This window comes from Arvicola amphibius, chromosome 3, assembly GCF_903992535.2.
Source record: "Arvicola amphibius chromosome 3, mArvAmp1.2, whole genome shotgun sequence".
NCBI lineage: Eukaryota > Metazoa > Chordata > Mammalia > Rodentia > Cricetidae > Arvicola > Arvicola amphibius.
Window position 1 is genome coordinate 107468343 of NC_052049.1, and position 19398 is coordinate 107487740.

General features: G+C 36.8%; 1 pseudogene; it reads right to left on the bottom strand.

The window, feature by feature from the left end:
• Positions 1-169: 169 nt before the first annotated feature.
• On the bottom strand, positions 170-19398 carry LOC119809354 (annotated as a pseudogene).

Genomic DNA, 19398 nt, shown 5'->3' on the forward strand with positions numbered 1-19398 from the left:
CTGCATTATATCCTGCATGACACATGAAGATGCACTGAGTCTCTACACTGTATACTTCATGACTCACAAGGATGCACTGAGTCTCTTCTGTATCCTTAACAAAGTCTTCTCAGTTGTAAAGTTTTACCAGAACTCTCCAATTCAAAGGAATTATCTTCCTTCTACAGATTTACACAGGGCAACATTGATCAACATCCTTATTCCACAGACTGTAGGTCAGTTGGATCAGCATGGGTACAATAATGGTATAAAATATAGATGGCACTTTCCCTTAGTCCATGGAACTGGCTGATGATGGTTGAAGGAACATGAATGCTAAAGATCCAAAGAAGAAAGCAACAGTCAAGATGTGAGAACTGTACATGCTGAAGGCTTTGGACTGCCCTTGGTAGAAGGGATGCCTAGGATGCTGGCAACGATGAAGAAGTAGGAGCTGAGAATCATCAGAGCTGGGAAAAGTATATTAAATGAACTGAAAGACAGAGCTAATATCTCACTTATAAATGTACTGGAGCAGGATCATTCCAGTAGTGGAAAAACACCACAGAAATAGTGGTTTATATTATCAGCTTTGCTGAAAAGCAGTCTAAGCAAGAAGACTGTTTCACCTGTGGTACAAGCTAAGCCTACACTGTACCTCCCCACTAGCATCCAGGAACACACTTTGTAGGACATGGTAGAATTTTAGCAAAGGGGTACAGATGGCAGCATAGCGATCACATGCCATGGCAGCCAGCATGTGACACTCTGAAACAGCAAAAGCATCAAAGAGGTAAAACTGAGCAAGGATCCTGCATAAGAGGTGACCCTGGAAAGAAGAACATGGGGGTGTGCAGGTAAGGACTGAATGTGATTAGCTCAACCATACCCAGGTTTATTAGGGCTGTGACTACAGAGATTCCTAAGAGGAGGAAGAACGGAGGCAGCGGGGGCCCCAGGTTCTCTGTTAATTCAGTGAGAATGAACTCTTTTATGGTGGAATGATTTCCTTCTGCTGTCTTCTCGGATCTTATGCTTAAAAAAAGTTTATAAGAGAGATACTTAATGTATTTTTACATAATAAAGTTTCTAAAAGAATTTGAATTCTCAGCCATGTATCTCCAGTCCTCTGCAGGCTCATAGTCAATAATTATAGTCAGAGCCCTGGTGTCCAAATATATGAGACATGGAATCCAATATCAGAATCATATACCCAAGTATAAACCATACAAAAATTACTCTGACAAAATGATTTGAATGTTTCATAGATTTCATACAAAATTTGTAATCATATGAGGATGGGATAAAGTACTTTTTGATATGTTAAGATAATGACAGTATTGATAAAAATCAATGACCAATATCATACGTAATTGTGAAAGTCTAAAAGGCCCCCCATCCCTCCCTTAGGTTAAAAAAAAAAGATTTTCTATCCTACTCATGTTTCTTAAGTTTCATACTATAGGAGCTAGTTTAAACAATGGAGGAACAAGGTGTGATTAAAAGCAGCCTAGTAGGATGGAAAAAGAATATTGTTTCTCTGTAAATGATATAATCTTGCACATATTAAATCCCCCCAAATCACAAGGAATAACTATTGCCTACACTTAGTTATGAAAAGTCACAGACTATAAAACATCCTAAAAGAAAATAATGTTTATACAAACTTACAACAAATAACAAACAAACCAATTGAAATAACATGAAAGCAATGAACTACATAAAGGAAAATTAAGGAATTAAGAAAAGGCTGTGCACTTAAGAATTTGTAAAACATTTTAGCTGCCCCTTATTCCTTCTTCACATCTGGCATCTGTCTCCTGCAGCAGCTACATGGCTTTTCCCTGACTTTTCCTTCTCTCCTCCTCTATCTGCTTGGAATTCCAGCCTTGCCCTGTTCTACACTGCAATAGACCTAAAGCAGCTTTTTTATTAACCAATGGCATTCACAGCATACAGAGGGGTGTCCCATACCATTTCCCATTTTCTGTCTAAATAAAAAGGAAGTTTTTAACTTTAACATAGCAAAATTACATTCAACAAAGCAGTTATCAAGCAAGAATTACCCATTTACATTTGGCAAATTAAGAAAAATAATCTATCATCTATCCTATCTTTGTGAGTCTAAAGTTTTATATCTAATCTTTCTTTTACAATTATAACTATCTTTCTTCAACTCTATCAAAGACTCCAGAAGGATATAATATTACCTAAATTAACATGAAGTACATTGTAAGCAACTTCCAAAACACTAGAATTGACAGAGACATTTACTGCCTGAGTAGTCACCCAAAGTTCTTCTGTAACATTGGGGTAACTATCTTCAGCCTACAGGTCTGCCTATCTGGCAGACTTTTTCATGAAGCAGGAAATTTTAAAGACAGTTCCACCTATATTGGCAGTTTGTCAGCTACATCCTCTGTGTCCTACATAATGCCTAGCAGTCTCTTTCATGAAGCAGGAACTCCATAGGACTATCTAACCTTTAGGCAAGTTCAGCAATCATTTTTTTCTGAATTTTTCAGTTCATACAGCATAACATCAAGCAGTCCAGGCAAGATCAGTTTCTTGCCCAAATAGCTAATAACTCCATAAGGAACCTCTTTGATGTCCATCATCCTTCTCAAGTAGACTGGTGCTACCAGGAGCAAATGTGTCTCATTGTCATGAAATGTGGTAAGTTTTTAAAACATTTTAAGTGTTAGTCTTTGAAAGGTTTGAAGAATACCCATCTATCTGAAAATTTTCTCTGTACATCTAGAGAACCTAACATGACTACAAGGTTGACTATTATAGATGACTATCTATTAACCTGGTAAATTACACATTACATTTTAAATGAGCTGCACAAACACAATACCTTAATCAAGAGCAGAAATACACATATAACAAAATTAGCTTTAAATTTGTATCATAGGCCAAAATCTATACCAATGCAAAAAAATTCTGTATTTAAAATCCTCCTTTAAATGTAAACAAACATTTATAAATAATATTTGGTAATTTGGGTGTAGTTCTCTCCAAACTGCTTCTTGCCTTTAGTTGGGTGAAGGAATTTTGGGGTTTGTAGAGACCTTTCAGGAGGTCTTGGTCCATTAAACCATATTAGCCTGGAAGGAATCTACAGACACTCATCTTCCGTGGAAACAAATTTGTGTGTATTTCTCTCCAAACTGCTTCTTGCCTTTAGTTGGGTGAAGTAATTTTGGGGTTTGTGGAGACCTTTTAGGAGGTCTTGGTCCATTAAACCACATTAGTCTAGAAGGAATCTACAGACACTCATCTTCTGTGGAAATAAAAGCAGAACTTCTTTTCCAGAGCAACATATCTTTAGACACAAATTTTGAAGTCAAGATACCTTTAAAATATATATTTTGGTTTAGCTTATCAGCCCCCAGACTCAAATATCCTTCTGTACTTAGCTCATTCAGAGTCAAAAATTTTAAAGAAAACATAATAACAAACATAATACAGATTCTCCGTGTATATCCAATCTTTACATGGCCTATTTTTTGATATTCCATTAATCTATAACTGCTCATACTCTGTCTCTTTAAAGACTTCATTTTATTTTTTAAAATCATTTACTTCCTTTTATAACTCTATGCTTTTTCTTTTCTCTCTCTCAAGTCTACAAACATTTATCCAACACTGTGACCCATTTAGAGGTCTTTTCCATCTGAATTTCTTTTAATTGTGTATCTGTAATAATTTTCTGAGCAGGACCACTTCATAAAATGCTAAGTAGCATGGTCAGGACTAAGGCTGCATTTGCCTTTTGATTCCACCCAGTCCAACATGGCAGATGTCTGCTTACAGCCTCTGAGATTGCTGGGTGGGAGCCGTCCTCACCACCTCAACTCTGGTTAGCACCATGCAGCACAGAACTGTTTTTATCTGAGTAAAAGCTACATCTGCCAAGCAGCACACTGTGTGGCCTGGAAATATTTCTCCGTGTGGCAGTGGAAACCTGTTATGCTCTCCTGCCTGTGCACTCCTAGAAGACCTGATCCTGCTGCTTTGTCCAGGCCAGGGTGTTGAGCAGCAGGCAAGCTCTTAGCTACTTTCCATCTATCCCCAAGTTGGCATACAACTACCTGGCCTCACAAACCTCATTCAAGTGCTTGGCCTACTAAAAGAGCCAGAGCTATTCAAGCAACTAGCACAAACCAGGAAGCCACCATTTCTTAAAGAAGCTATGTAGGTTTTTTGCAGCTAGTGCTGAATCAGAAAGACCTCTTTTTAAGGAGCTGTGGTACTCCTGCTTGCCATCAGCACACAGAGCCCATAAGAAAAACAAAAAAAGCCAGCTACCAAGAAACCATTATTAACTCTTTTTTGTGTGTGTCTAGAATTGCTTTCCAATATTTCTCAGGTTTTACATGGATGTAGTCAGCCCTATATTGGCACGACTCTAGTAGGTGGAGGCCACTCATTCATTTCCTGGTCACTCAGACCTGAAATAATCACATAGAAACTGAATTATTACTGCACTATTTGACCTATTAGCTTATGCTTCTTATTGGATAGCTCTTATATTTTAAATTAACCAATTTCTATTAATCTGTGTATCACCATGTGATTGTGGCTTACTGGTAAAGTTCCATCCAGCATCGGGTATCTGTCTCCTGCTACAGGTACATGACTTCTCCCTGCCTCTGCCTTCTTTCCTCCTCTGTCTGTTTGGAATTCCCGCCTTGCCCTATTCTGTACTGCATTAGCCCCATAGCAGCCTCTTTATTAATCAATGGCATTCACAGCATACAGAGGGGAATCCCATATCAAGACAAAATCTCAACTAGACATCACTTGCACCAAATGAAACTTCCAGTGCCAGAAATAGGTAACATCTAAACAAATAATTGTCCAAAGAGGTTCCGTGGAAACCCATCAACCCAAGCTATTGCCAAGGCTGTTGGTTTCATTCTACAAACTGATGGTATGACCTTATTACTGAATCAACACCTACATAACTGGTTGAACAAAGAGAAGTCAAAATGGTGTTTACCTAGAGCCTTCACCACTACTCTCCAGTATTAGTGATACCAGAAAAAAACTTTGCATATTACCAAGAGTAAAATGTGAACATCAACCTAGATACAAACTCTGTGAACTACAAAGGTGACTTGCCTGCAAGATACACAGGTACAATAGTAACACAAAAGTTGTGGCAGTAGCTAACCACTATCTACTTGGCCTACTCCATAAGATGGAACCCATGTCCAACATGCCTGGGTAAATGAGAACCTGAGAGCATATAGGCCAGGAACATAGGAGAAAACATATATGCTAAAGTAATAAAATGAGTGGGTTGAGAGATGACTCAGTGATTAAGAGCTTTGCCTGCTCTTCCAAAGGTCCTGAGTTCAATTCTCAGCAATCACATGGTGGCTCACCATCATCTGTAATGAGACTTGGTGCCCTCTTCTGGCCTGCACTGTATATATAATAAATAAACAAATCTTTAAAAAAATAAAGTAATAAAATGACTCCTAATGACATTCTGCTATACTTATAGATCAGTATCTTTTTCAGTCGTTATCAGAGAAGCTTCTTTCTGCAGTAGATGGGAACAAATATAGAAACCCACAAGTGGACAGTGTGCAGAGATGAGAGTCTTGCAACACCCAAACCTAAATGGGACATCTTCATAAAATTCCTCCCCTCAGTGTTTAGGTTTAGGGAACTCTGTGGAAGAGGAGGCAAAAAGAAAATAAGAGTCAGTGAGAATAGAAGGTACCAAGGAAACTAGGCCATTTAAAGACATTAGGAATGATGTGCACTTTAGTTCACAGAGATTATTACCATTCATAAGGACAACACAGGTCTAAGCCAAAAGGAGCCCCAGAGTAAATGGGGAAGTGGACACAAGTTAGGACTTCCTAACCCAGAAGTTACCTATATAATTGATAACTACTTTCAGAGGAAAAATGAGTTTTCCACTTGACTCTCACTGGGTGTACAAACTACACTTAAAGGCAGACCCAATGTCCAGGAGTAAAAGGCCAACACAAAATGAACTCAATGCTACTTTTTTGACTTTTTTGTTTTATTTTATTTTTTTTATTTTGTCTCCCAGTGCTTTGTCTGGGTATTTTTCCCCTTCTACATATCTTTTACTTACAGATTATGATTTCCTACTCTGTTTTTTATAGGTCTTCTGTTTGTATGAATGTGTGTATGTGTTCCTTTAACTTTTCCTTTGGCTCTTTTTTTATTTCCTGTTTATTCTGTCCTATTCTGGTTTGTTTTCTTTTATTTTTTCTTACTACTTTTAGATGACATTTTGTATTCTAATGAGAGAAAGAATGTGTATAGATTTTAGAGGATGGGAAAGTGGGGAAGAGCCGGGAAGAATTGGGAAGAGAAAACTATAACCAGAATATATTGTATGAAAACAGTCTATTTTCAATATAAACATAAACATTTTAACATGTTTTTTAACAGAACAAAAGGCTTTTTTTACATAAGTTTGATATCCATGTAGCAAATGTACCAACTTCATGTAAATAGTAGTAGTCGTTCTTAAATTGGTTTTCTGGTCCAATGTGTGTCTAGAACTCTGCTCCTATAATTGCATATGTTGACAAGATGATTCTAAATGTTAATGCAGTAAACCTGGATTAATCAATGGACGTTTGAAAGAGAAGAATAAAGTTGAAGGTCTCACATTTGCCCTTTGTAAAAATTATACAGTTGTAATAATCAAGACTATAAACCTTTTTATAATTATAGCAACATAGACTATGAAACTAGAACTGACATGATTCACTGTGCTATCCCAATGATTGTGTTTTAAAAGCAAATCATAAAATTCAAGGAAACAAAAACAAATTTTAAACAAATAGTTCTGGAATAATTAGATATCTGCATAGGAAATAATTATTTTGGATCACTTTCTCAAGCCAACCACAAAACTTTATTCCAATATGTAACAGACCTCAATGAAGATGATAACATAATATAGTATTATTTAAAATCTGTATAGTTTTAACCTTTGAAAATGGTATCTTAGACAAAATGTCAAAACTATCAGCTTAGGTAGACCAAATTAATGAAAATATTTTTAAAAGAGAAATACTGCATAGACTTAGGTCTAAATATTTAGCAGTATCATCCGGAAAGTGCAAAAGTCTAAACACGGATTAGGCTGAAATATTTCCATGCACTATGCCTGAGGACAGATGTGTAGTCACATTATAAAGTATTTTCCCTATTAAAAACTAAAAGAACTGATATGACAATTAGAAATTTGCAGATAACTGGAGAACACACTGTGATGTGCATGTGAGTGACAGCTTTTGTTGCTGTTAGAAAATCTCCCATGGCTGTGGAGACACTAGTCTACAGACAATCTTTCAGCATGCTGAGGTTAAAAAGTACTAAGGCAAATGGAATTAAGGAACTCACACTTCCTCTACTTGTAAAACTCTGTTCAGGTCAGATATAAGATGGACTGAGTACTTTCTGAAGCAAAGAAATCAAGATGAAACTGGTGCCAGTAATTCAAAACAGACTTCTGGCTCCCTTTGTTTGCAGTATCAGAGTCCAGAGCTCAGTTTCTGTGCAGCTCACATATACATTAGAAGCCAAATTTGTGATTCATCTAATAGCTTCCTCATGCTTGAACTCAAAGAACCCACCAAAATGACATGATTTTTAGAAAAGTTTTGATATGTAAGCAACACCATAACTGTTTATAGAAGGCAAGATCCTGGAAAAAGACTTTCATCAGGGATGAACTGCTGGTAGGTAAAACCATTAAAGGTTGCTTTTGCCCTTTGTGTGAATCTCTTTAATTCCATGGTGTATAGTTAGTCTCTCTGTTGTAAACTGTAGCAAGGCTTGTGTTAAGGCTAGCAATTAAGGTCATTGGGTATGATTCTTAAATATCTTTATGATGACAACTTCCTATCTGAACAGAGTCTGAAGCTTAAAGTTGCTCTTTCTGTATTGGAGAATTAATGTCTTGTCACTTTTAATGACAGTTTCTCCATTTTCATCATTGTCTGGCTTCAATACATTCAGGACAATTTCAGTGAAGGGGCTATTCGTGAGCACAGTGACTTGAAGACCTTGGAAAAAAGGATAAGAACTCTTAGGACTAAAGCCAGTGTGAACCATGTAGACCCTAGTCAGCAGTGGTCTTTCCCCTCACTTAAAGTTTTCTGCAATGCCATCAGTCAGACACTCCCGGATGTTGACAGAGGCGGGTTGTTCATACCTGGCCACCCAAACTCGAAATAATCACACATAAACTGTATTAATCAAATCACTGTTTGGCCAATCACTTAAGCTTATGTCTAGCTTGCCCTTATATCCTAAACTAACCCACCTCCATTAATCTGTGCATCACCATGAGATTGTGGCCTACCGGCAAAGTTTCGGTGAGGCTCCAGTGGAGGCATCTGTCCCCAGTGGTGGCTACATGCCTTCTCCCTGACTCTGCCTACACTCTTTATGTATCTTTTCCAGCCTGGCTATATTCTGTTAAGTCACTGGCCAAAAGCGGTTTCTTTATTAACCAATAATAGCAACATATATACAGAAGAACTTCCCACAACACCCAGAGATGTATCTTCTGACTGATACCCATCCACTTGAGTTGACATTGAAGATTAACCATTATACCATCTGAAGTTTGAACACATAGATTATAGTCTGTATCTTCTTATAGGAATACAGTCAGGTAGTATTTAGGGAGATTTTAACAGATAAGACAATTGCATCCTAGCACAACAGCATGTTGTTGAAATTTGATAGTTGATTTTGTAAGCAAACAGGTCCCTTGGTGATTATAGAGTACTAAAACTGATAGAAAAAGTAGATGTAGCTGAGCATAAATATGCAAGTTATTCTTTTGATGTGTTGGGATAGGAGCTGTTTCTAAATCCACAAGGTGAGGATAGAGCATGGTATACAGAATACACATTATAGAACATAATCTCGGATGAAGCTTAGCTTGTTGTGGGTGTTGTGGGTCACTGATTGAATAAACTGCATCACAGCTTACATAGGTAAAGAGGAAGCCCATTAATTGTTAAACTAAGCCACAGAGAAAAAGACTACCATAGTTACTCTCTTATTGCAGAGACAGATAACAAAAAGTAAGACAGAGGACCCAGGGATGATTTGAAGAGACAGAGAGCCTGTTGGCTCTATTGTTGTTAAACACAGGGGAGAGAAAAGGGGAAACAAAAATATATGTTCTTCCTCAGACCTCTACCCAAACCCTTGGGGCTGTCAAGGAAGAATATGAAAGGTGAATGCATTGATTTGGTTTGGTTTAGTTAGGAAGGTCACATGCTGGAGGGAGTTACTGTAGCCTCTGGACAGCTGTCCTTCTGCTTTTTACATTCCTTTGTCATGATAAAATGAGCTATGGAAAATCTTGCAGGAGACTGAGCCCAGTGCAAGCATGCCTCTTCTCACGTTACACGAACAGGGCTTTAAAGTAGAAAGGATTAAATGCCGGCATGCCTGCGAAAGGGAAATTCCAAGGCCTTCCATGCTGCTAAGAATCAAAGCCTAAAAACATCTTATGGCCAAGAATTGCAAACGTGAACGAATTTCTGTTTTATTTACAAGTTTAAAGTGCACTGTATCCAGTCGGCAGAGTCTATATGCTTGTTACGTTCTTTGACCTAAGCATAAATACAAATAGAACTTAGTAAAATTATAAAGGAATAATTTTATCTAAAATGAGACATTCATTTAACCACAATGAACACAATACATTCTAATGGTAACTGTTGGTTTCATAATTATCCTGACCACTTTGAGTGAGTAACCAATAGAATACTTAGTTTCCATTGCATTGCAAATATAACCATTTATCAGAGATTTGAACAGACATCAAATACTTCTTGAGTTTTGTTGAAGCTGAACAGTAACTATTTTGCTATATACTTTCTGATTTTCTCATTTTACATAAATTTCCATGAGGCTCCATTTTGAAATATTTTTAATTAGAAGTTTTTGCTATGGGGAAAAAAATTTCAAACTGCAGTTCAATGGGCAAGAACAATTCCTAGTCTTGCAGAAGACCCAAAGTCTGTTCCTAGCACCTGTAGCAGATGACTCATGGCCGTTTGAAGCCCCAGGTCCAAGGGAATGCAATGCTCTGTGGGCAACTGCACATATGCCATACATTCACACAAGCACATGCACAAATATATACCTGAATGAATAAATAAAACTCTTTGTCATCCTATTTTCATAAACTCACTATTTTTTTTCTTCTTAGTTGTAGCTGCTAGGAGTAGTTTATTATATCTTTAAAAAGGGAGATTTGAAGGTAGGCATGGTGTACACCTGCCATCTTCTCACTTGAGAGGCTAAGATGGGAGAGTAGGAAGACCATGATTGTGAGCAACGCCTAGGCAGGAAAACTTTGCTTCTAGAATAATAAAGTGCACACACAGAGACAGAAAGAGAAAGACAGAAACAAAGACAGAGAGGGGGAGGAAGGGAGGAAGGAAAGGAGCGGGACAGGAAGTCTATCCAGCAGTCTTGTATTGCGAGCATAACTGGGTCCACAGAAGTGAGTGACACTGATTTCCAGAGGGGAAAAGACGAAGGCAGGGGGCATGTGAGAGACGGCCCAGAATTCAGGTTCCATTAACCCGGTTACTATGTTCTTACATGACATGGGTCAACAAGGAGATAACATAGTTACACATTTTATATCACATACTTTATGTAAGGATTGAACTAGAGGATCCAGGCTTTAAATCATCAATTAGCTGGAAATTTAGGTTGTGTTGTTACAATGTCTTTGTTTGGGCCTGAAAACAAAACCAAGCATAAGATGGAATGAGAGCAAAATTAAGGAAGTTTGTGATCAACATGTGAGTTCAAGGATGGATCGACCACGCACAGGTTCGGCCTGTTTACAATGGGGGCCTTGGGTCTCCATTTCTTTTCCTTGTTTTCTCTACTGCATCAACATTATTTTTTTGCTACTGTAAACATTGATCTTAAATTTAAAAAATGAAATTGAATCGTATCATCTTTGCAGAGGCATTTTTTATTACCTGACTTTAAAGAATAAAAATAAGAGGGTATAGAAGCATTTCAACATCTGCACAGACTTTAGCTTTAATTGTGTTTCTCAAGCAGAAATGGAGTGAATATAATTTTATAACTTATATAAAGTTACAAACAAATGGATATGTTCTAGAAGCAACACAAAGCTCTCTCTTGGGAAAGCACTCTGGATAGGATGAGTGAGCTGGACAGGTGCTATGTACCACAACCACCAACCACCAGCAAGCTTAAGAAAGAGATGAAATCAAAAGGAAACATATTAACAGTGTTCCTAAACCTCCCTGTGAGTATCTCTATGAAAGAAATTTTGAAACTAAACCAGAAATGCATAAAACATTCCCCCAAACACAAATCTTTCTATTTTCTAAAACAAAGAAGATATGAGTGGTTTTTTTTGCAGGGGGGGGGCAGTAATGTGTTACAAACTGTGTCAACTACATAGATGAACATATCCCTCCAACAGAAATGCTCACATAACAAAATACAGAATATTTAGTTGCTAAAAATAATTATAATTTTCTATGTATGTAGTTCTTTCTATTTTAAGTACAATTAGTAAATGTGTACAGATGAATTTGCTCAGCTGGGATAATTGGCTGTTATGTTATCTTTTGTTTTGTTATGATTGAACTCTATTGAACATTTACTTTGGTATATATTTTTAGTTTTAAAAATTCCCTGAAAAAATCCATTTCCAAATGGATTTTCCTAGTATTATATTTTTGTCATAAATTTACAGGACACATCATGTCTGACATTAAAGTATTTCAACTTCTCCAAGACCTTAGCTTTAACTGTGTTTCCACGAAATAGAAACAGCACATGTAAGTTTATAGTTGTTTTATATAGCAACAAACTAAACTTCTTCTAGAAATATTTCAGAACTCTCTATTAGTAAAGTATTTTGGTTACTGATTTTGAGTGTGTGTGTGTGTGTTATGTGTGTGATGAGCTTGCATGTGTGTTAAAGCTATGGATCTTTTTCAAATGATTTCTCATGCTAATTTTCATTAAACAACTCATGTATTATCTTTGCTTTTGATGGATAATATCTGGGATCTTCTAAACATGTTAAAGGTTTGAAATATTCTCAGTTAAAATATTATCTTATTTTCAGAGAGCTGGGAGCACTAGCATTAATCGTTATTCATGAGGGGAAGGTGCATCTGCCTGAGACCCACGTGCAGCAGGTGGAAGGAAACAGGTCAGTCATCCTGATGACTTTCTAGGCCATGTCATGTCCCTGTGAACACTTGATGTCCTCTTGAAAGGCGTAGACAGCCACAGGCACTGAGCTCACACATAGAGCCCGACTCACTGCTCAGGCTTCTGCTGAGGAGGAGAGAGCCTCAGAAACGTTTCAGGTCTGCGGGGAAACTTTCTTGGTTTCTTCTGTTTTGGCAAATTGCCATAAATGTAAAGGCTTTCATACTTACCTACTTATTAGCTTAGAGCTCTGGAGATTAGAAGTTTAACGGGTCTTGTTGTGCTAAATATTACTGTTGAAAATGTGATCTCAACTGGTTTCTAGTAACGTTTGTCTAGCTACTGTACTTATAAAAATGTTTGTGAGAAAAGTGAGGTTCCCAACATGACCTGGCATGCTTTGAATTGAACTGCTTAGCAATTTCAGTGCCGTATTCATCATTAATTCTCTCTTGCCATGTAACCTAATATATTCACTGGTTCCAGAATTAGAACATATCGATCTTTGAGACAAACTATCCAGCCTACCATGCCAACTGGCAAGGCTTCTTGCCTGGTGTACTATCTGATTTCAAACATTACTAGATTTCTCCAAGGTGAACGTGTTGAACATTCTTATAGAGACCTGTCATTAGGCTCTCAGTCAAACTATCCAAGCAGTTTCTTTTAGTTACTGACAGTTCAGATGTTGCCCTCAGATGAGAAGGGGATTAGGCAGAACTGGGCCTGGGTTATACCATGCTGTCTTATGGTGGTCACACATAGCAATAATATCTAACTTTATTTGAATATTATATGTTTTGCAATGTGAATATGAATAATATTTGAATAATTAGAACAAGTTCTCTTTCTCTGTCTCTCTCTCTCTCTCTCTCTCTCTCTCTCTCTCTCTCTCTCTCTCTCTCTCTCTCTCTCCTCTCTCTTTCACCACCACACACACACAACACACACACACACACACCAAAGTGAACTGACCAGTAGTATCAGTGAGTGAGTCATACATTTCCCCTGCATTTTAAACATGTTTTTCTTGAGTAGAGAATTTTAAATTGCCTATTATTTGATTCAATGCTTCTAAAAATTTGATTGCAATGCCTTCCTCATTTTTCAAATAATTTAAGTATCAATCACATTTTTTTTTATTTATTTTTTTATTTTTTTTTATATTTAAAAATTTCCATCTCCTTCCCTCCTCCTCCCCCCTCTCTCCCCTCCTTCTCCCCCTTCTCTCCCCTCCTTCTCCCCCTTCCCTCCCCTCCCCTCCACCCATACCTCCCCTCCCTCCCTCTCAAGGCCAAGGAGCCATCAGGGTTCCCCACTCTTATTCCTTTAAAATAATAATCATTACGTTTTAGAAGTTTTATGAGTTTCTTCTTCAATCTCTTTTTTTCACCATCTTCCTATATCATGCAGTTTTCTCTTCATCTTCTGTATCTTCTCATCATGAGATTGGTAGTAGTCCAGAAATCCATTAACTTACTTTTTAGTTCTCCAAATTCACACATGTGTCTTTTTAATTTTTTTAAAAAATATTGTCATTTATTACTTGAGAACTCCATACAGTATGGTTTGATTATATTCTTCTACGTTCCCTAACACCTCCCAGATCCGATTTCCATCTCCCCACCTACCTAGCTTCATATTCTTTCTCTCTATTAAAAAATAAACAAGCCTATACATAATAAAAACATCAAAACACGGGTCCTATTTGTGTTGAGCAACTACTCCTGACCATGAAGCCTGCCCTAGAGTGTGGTTTGATGTTCCTAGTGTCTATCCACTGGAGAAAACCGAATTTCACTCTGCCAAGAGCTATCAACTCCAAGTAGCTTCTAGGCTTGGCATATATGTGTTTACTTTCCCTCCTCCATGCTGGTTTTGTCAGGTTTGAACTGTGTGGGTCTAGTGCATGTTAGAAGTCTCTGTCAGTTGCTGTGTGCATCCCTCCTGTTCTGTCAAGAAGACAATGTTTCCATGAAGATATTCTCCGTCCTCGGCTCCTACAAACTTTCTGCCCCTCCCTCTACTGCATAGATCCTGGAGCCTTGAAGAGAAGAATGTGATGTAGATATCTTATTTAGGACTGAGCACTTCAAATTTTTCAGCTGTGGGTCTGTGTTAACTACCATTTTGCTGCAAAAATGAGTTTCTCTAATGAGAGCTGAATGATGCATTTCTTCATGGGTATAACAATATGCCATTTGCAGTCAGTTTATTTTTATGTTATTTTAGCAGAATAATAGTATTGTGTGCCCCTAGGGCCCAGCAGCTATCTAGTCCTATCTAGGCATATTCTACTTCCTTCTTCATAGATCAGTGTTTTGTTCTGCTTATTTTATTGAAAACAATCTTCCAGTTCTATGGCATTATCTTCAGTTGTGCCCAAAGTTCTTGAACACAATCTGTGTTGGTATTAATATCAGTCATGGGTGTTTTGCATATTATATAATTATCTCTTGGCATCTATATACATATAGTATAAAATGTATTATATTTATATATTAATTCTCCATTAAATTTTTGCCTTCTGTGATTTATGTTAGGTCTCAAAGAAACCCAGGACGAATCTCACTCAGTACCGTTGACTCCTCCCAGCACTTCTCACCAGTCCATGTACCCTAAACTTTATCTCAGATATATGTATTATTGATTTATATTTGCATCTATTAAAATTATTTATTTTATGTATGGTCCTATTTTTCATATACATAAATCCTTTGTTTAAGAACTTCATGCATGCATATGATATGTTTAGAAGAAAATAACCTCTTAATCCCTCCACTCAAATTCCTCCCATACTGCTCTCTTCACTTTTTTCCTCCCAACTTTATGTATTCTATTATTAAGATACCGAATACACTTAGTATTTCCAGTATGTTCACAGGTATAGAATCATCCAATGAATCATGAACAACCTACTAGGGCTTACATCCAAAAATATACTCTCTGTCTATGCCTAAGTAGCCATCAAACTGACTGTAGTACCTAAAGTAGAAGAACTTGGTGAGATATTCCCTGATCCATACTGGATTTTGGTTATCTTGGTCTTCTGCAGGCCTTGTGCATGAAGTTAAAGCCACTGTAGGTTCATGTGTGTAACATCCTTGTCATGTCTGGAAAACTGTTTTGAAGACGTCCTTCACAACTGGTAGCCCTTATAATCTTTCTTTCTGCTCCACCATGAGTATCCCTGAGCTTTGAGGATAGTTAAGCAATACAGATGTCCCATTTAGGGTGAAGCACTAGATAGCATTTTATTGTCTCTACCATGTTTGTCCTGCTTTTTATTCCAATAGTAATATAAATGCCAGATTATGTCATAGAAAACCATCATGTTTTTAATAACATCATTATTCTTGTAATGTCAATTATCCTATGTTTTATCAGTGGTTACATTGGGACAGTAGACCCAGACCCTGTCAGAGGCTGAGCTGACATGAGTCTTGCGTTCATTCTTGCTAAGGCTGGTTCCCCCTTCTGACCTTATTCACATCCCCAGACTCTATTCTTCTGAGGGTCACAGCTGTCAACATTCTGCAGTTTCTTGAATCCTTCATCCTTGGTGAATTATAAACACTTAATTTTATTCCTTTGGTAAAAATAGAATTAAAACTCTATTCTTCTTTTCGTGGTTCCTTAGGTTCTTTTTTGGAGGCCATAAGAATTTTGCCTATTGCAGAATTTTGAATCAAAGGAAAAGTTCTTAAACAGCAACCTAATTTGTATAGGACCATTTTGTTTCATAGATACCTTGACATATCTTTGATAGCTACAAAAATTAAAACTTTGTGTACATGTTTTCTAGATGTACATACCAAGAACATTAATTTATATGAATTATAGAGAAATATATGGTGTTTTGTTCTATCTAATATTTAATCATTTATATTGTCTTCTTTTACTCTATTACATTGGCTTGTGAATTCCTTCATTAATTTTAGAAAATTCCCTGTTTCTTTCTCACTACTCATAATTATCATTTTAATTTAATTGATGTTGACATGTGTCTTAACCGTAATTATTCCTACACTGAGTACCTTGAATAAGCCTTTCATTATTTCACTGTATGTGCTTCTCTGAAAAGCATTTTTCTTATGTATTTCACAGCACTGATTAAAATTAAATACTTGCCATAATTTCCATTGGTACAGAAACTCCTGATACACCACTGTCTTTACTGAGCAGATTAATTAACCACTACTTCTTCCCAAAGCTTTTGTCTGCTTCCTTTTTCACTTCCTTGTCATTCATACATTGGTAGCCATGGGATCACATTTCTGATAATGGAGGATTTGGCTTGGGAAAATATGAAAAGCATCTCATTCCTTTTAACCAGGAGGGCAAGTTCGTGACAATTCAATTTTGATTAAAATATTATTTATAAACACAGCATTTTCTTTATTGTTCCACTTTTTCTGAGCTACAGCTAGATGGTGTTGTTTAGAACCGACTATGCACCTATCAAGCTGATAAGAAAATACATGCTGAAATTCTGATTCTGATATACGGAGACTTACCTTTGCAAGATACTCTGGGAAGATATTCATAGCAAATAGAAAATATAGGCATCGTATAAAATACAGTATTAACCTAAAGAGAAAGTTTTCCATATGCTTATGCAAAAAATGTAAATGACTCACATTAAATAATTCTATGTCCACAGCCATATGAACAGACTAGAAAGAAGAACACTCACTTAAACTGAGACCCTAGCTCCTTCCTTCTTGGACTCATGCTCTTTCTCGGAACAATGGGGTGATCATCTGTCTATGACCCTGACCTGGATGCAACCAGCAGCCTTTGTCAGGGCCTGTCATAGTCCTACCACTTCCTACATGAATGCCTATCTTCTCCTGTGGATTGACTGTGAAGAATTATCTCATATCACATATGTGAGACTTCGGGCTCACGAGGGTTTACAGACATTATAGGTAAAGCCGCCATTCCAGGTATGAATTCATATTTCAGAACTTACATGTCAGAATCCAGTTCAATTCCATGCGAACTCTTGTGAGTTGCTTTACTTGAACCATCGTTTCTACATCTCCACCCATGACAGTAAATTAGAACACCACACTTGCCATGGAGATTTCAGAATACCGATGTGGGCACAGAGCTTCAATGGCCTTGAGAGATCAAGAAACAGTGTTTTGGGCACATACAAAGATCTAACTGAGTATTAGAAGGGATTCCTTTGAGGTAGGACATAAAATAGTCCACTGAAAAACAAAACAAAATCAAATAGAAATTTTACTAGAAAAAAAAAAACTATGGCAGTGTTTGAGGAGAGGGGTGACAATGATTGGAACCTAATTTTGACATGGGTCATTTGTGCCATGGGTGTGAAAGTGGGCAGCAGCCATTATGATAAGATCTATCATGAAGATTCTATGTGTTCCATATGAAACACACATTATGGTTAGTTTTGTTTATCGACTTTAAGTCAGTGCATAAACTAATGGATTCTTCATGACATTTTCACTGTATTGTAGCTACTCCTCAGAGCTCTTCTACCATTACTTTCTCTGGTGCCTCCAGGCCCTCCTGCTGGTCTCCTTGTACTCCTAAACAATTCTGCTTCTTCTCAGTCTAAATGCTCTTTAACTTCTTACATGCTGGATTTCCTAGTAATAGAGAATGGGAGCAAAAATAAAAAAAGAAAAAAAAAAGAAAAACTAAAATCACTAAATTAAAGGAAACAGCAGAGTGTAAAGCTCCACTTTCCAAAATATTATGTTGATAATGTTTAGTCTCAGGTATATGTGGGATTGTCACATACACAATACACAGCAGAATTAACATAGCTTATCTGTTTGAAGTAACTCAGAGTCCTTGGAGAGAAAATATTTTAAAACAGTAAATGGATTTATTACGGAATTTAATAAAAATGATACATTATTTCATTTAAATTTTAATATAAATTAGAAGTAAAGGGAATGTATCCGATAGCTACTGTAGATTAATTTTCCTTCCTCTAGCCTGTACCACTTCCAGTTTTGCACTGTTCCTCAGCATTTTTTTTCTCTCTGTATAAAGCCGCTTTAGTTGCTAATGAGATACACTTGGGATAAGGGGCCTTGGTGTGAATTTGGGTCGTACAAACTAGTCCAGTTTCTTTCAGCTTTAACATACTTGAGTTATTTTTTTTTCAACATAATGGTTCATCCTTTATTCTACAACACTGGTACATTGCCAGCAGAAATCCAGCAACGGCTCCAACTGATACTAATGCAGTCAGTGAATTAGTCTGTCCAGACATCTGACCTTCAGCTCGGTTGCCTTGGAAACTTAATTTTCTCTGCACACAGAAAATCCACCCTGAAACGAAGATTTAACAGTAATCAGATGTGCTGCCTTGAGGCATATAACAGTTGCATTATGTTAAATTATTATTAATCCAGGATATATTATATATATATATATATGTATATATATATATATTCAAGAAATATTCTATTATATAGAGGATGTCTGAAAAGTAAAAGTCCAATTTATCTCAAAAATGGGGGAAAATCTTTTAATTGCAATTTTCTTCAGAGAGACTGAAGAAGTCAACTTTAGTAATAGCAATAAGGATGATGGTGATAAATTTAATAGATTCCTGGTATTTTATGGCTTTGCCTTTATAATAAATTAAGAAAGAACACTAAATTAGGAAGATATACACAGTTAACCATTTCCTGTTTTTGGATTAGTAAAAATGTAAGTAGTGTAGGTCATGACAGGACTACAATAAAAAAGAAAGACAGAACTAGAGACTTAAAATTCCAGGGACGTAAAATTCCTTTTCCCATTCAAAGGAAGCACCAGGTTTCTGAGTTGCGAAAATTTTGTCCCACACCCTCTCCCTAGATCAGAGTCAGGGACTCACTACACACAGTGCTTTAGATTGTGGCTTCATTTATTACTTGTATCTCAATAAAAACAAATTCACATGTTCTGAAAGTGTACAGAATACATTTCAACAATTCTCAGTCCCTTCTACATCCAGGGAAGCTTTATTTTGAGAATTTAATGTTTTCATTTGTAAATTCATTTCCGTAGATTGCTTACTGCATATAATTCACTTAATTGTAAATATTCATCTTAAGTTTTTCTCTTTTTTTTACATGGTTCCAAAATAAACAGTCTACACCTGCCCTCTACATACCTTTTTATTTCCAT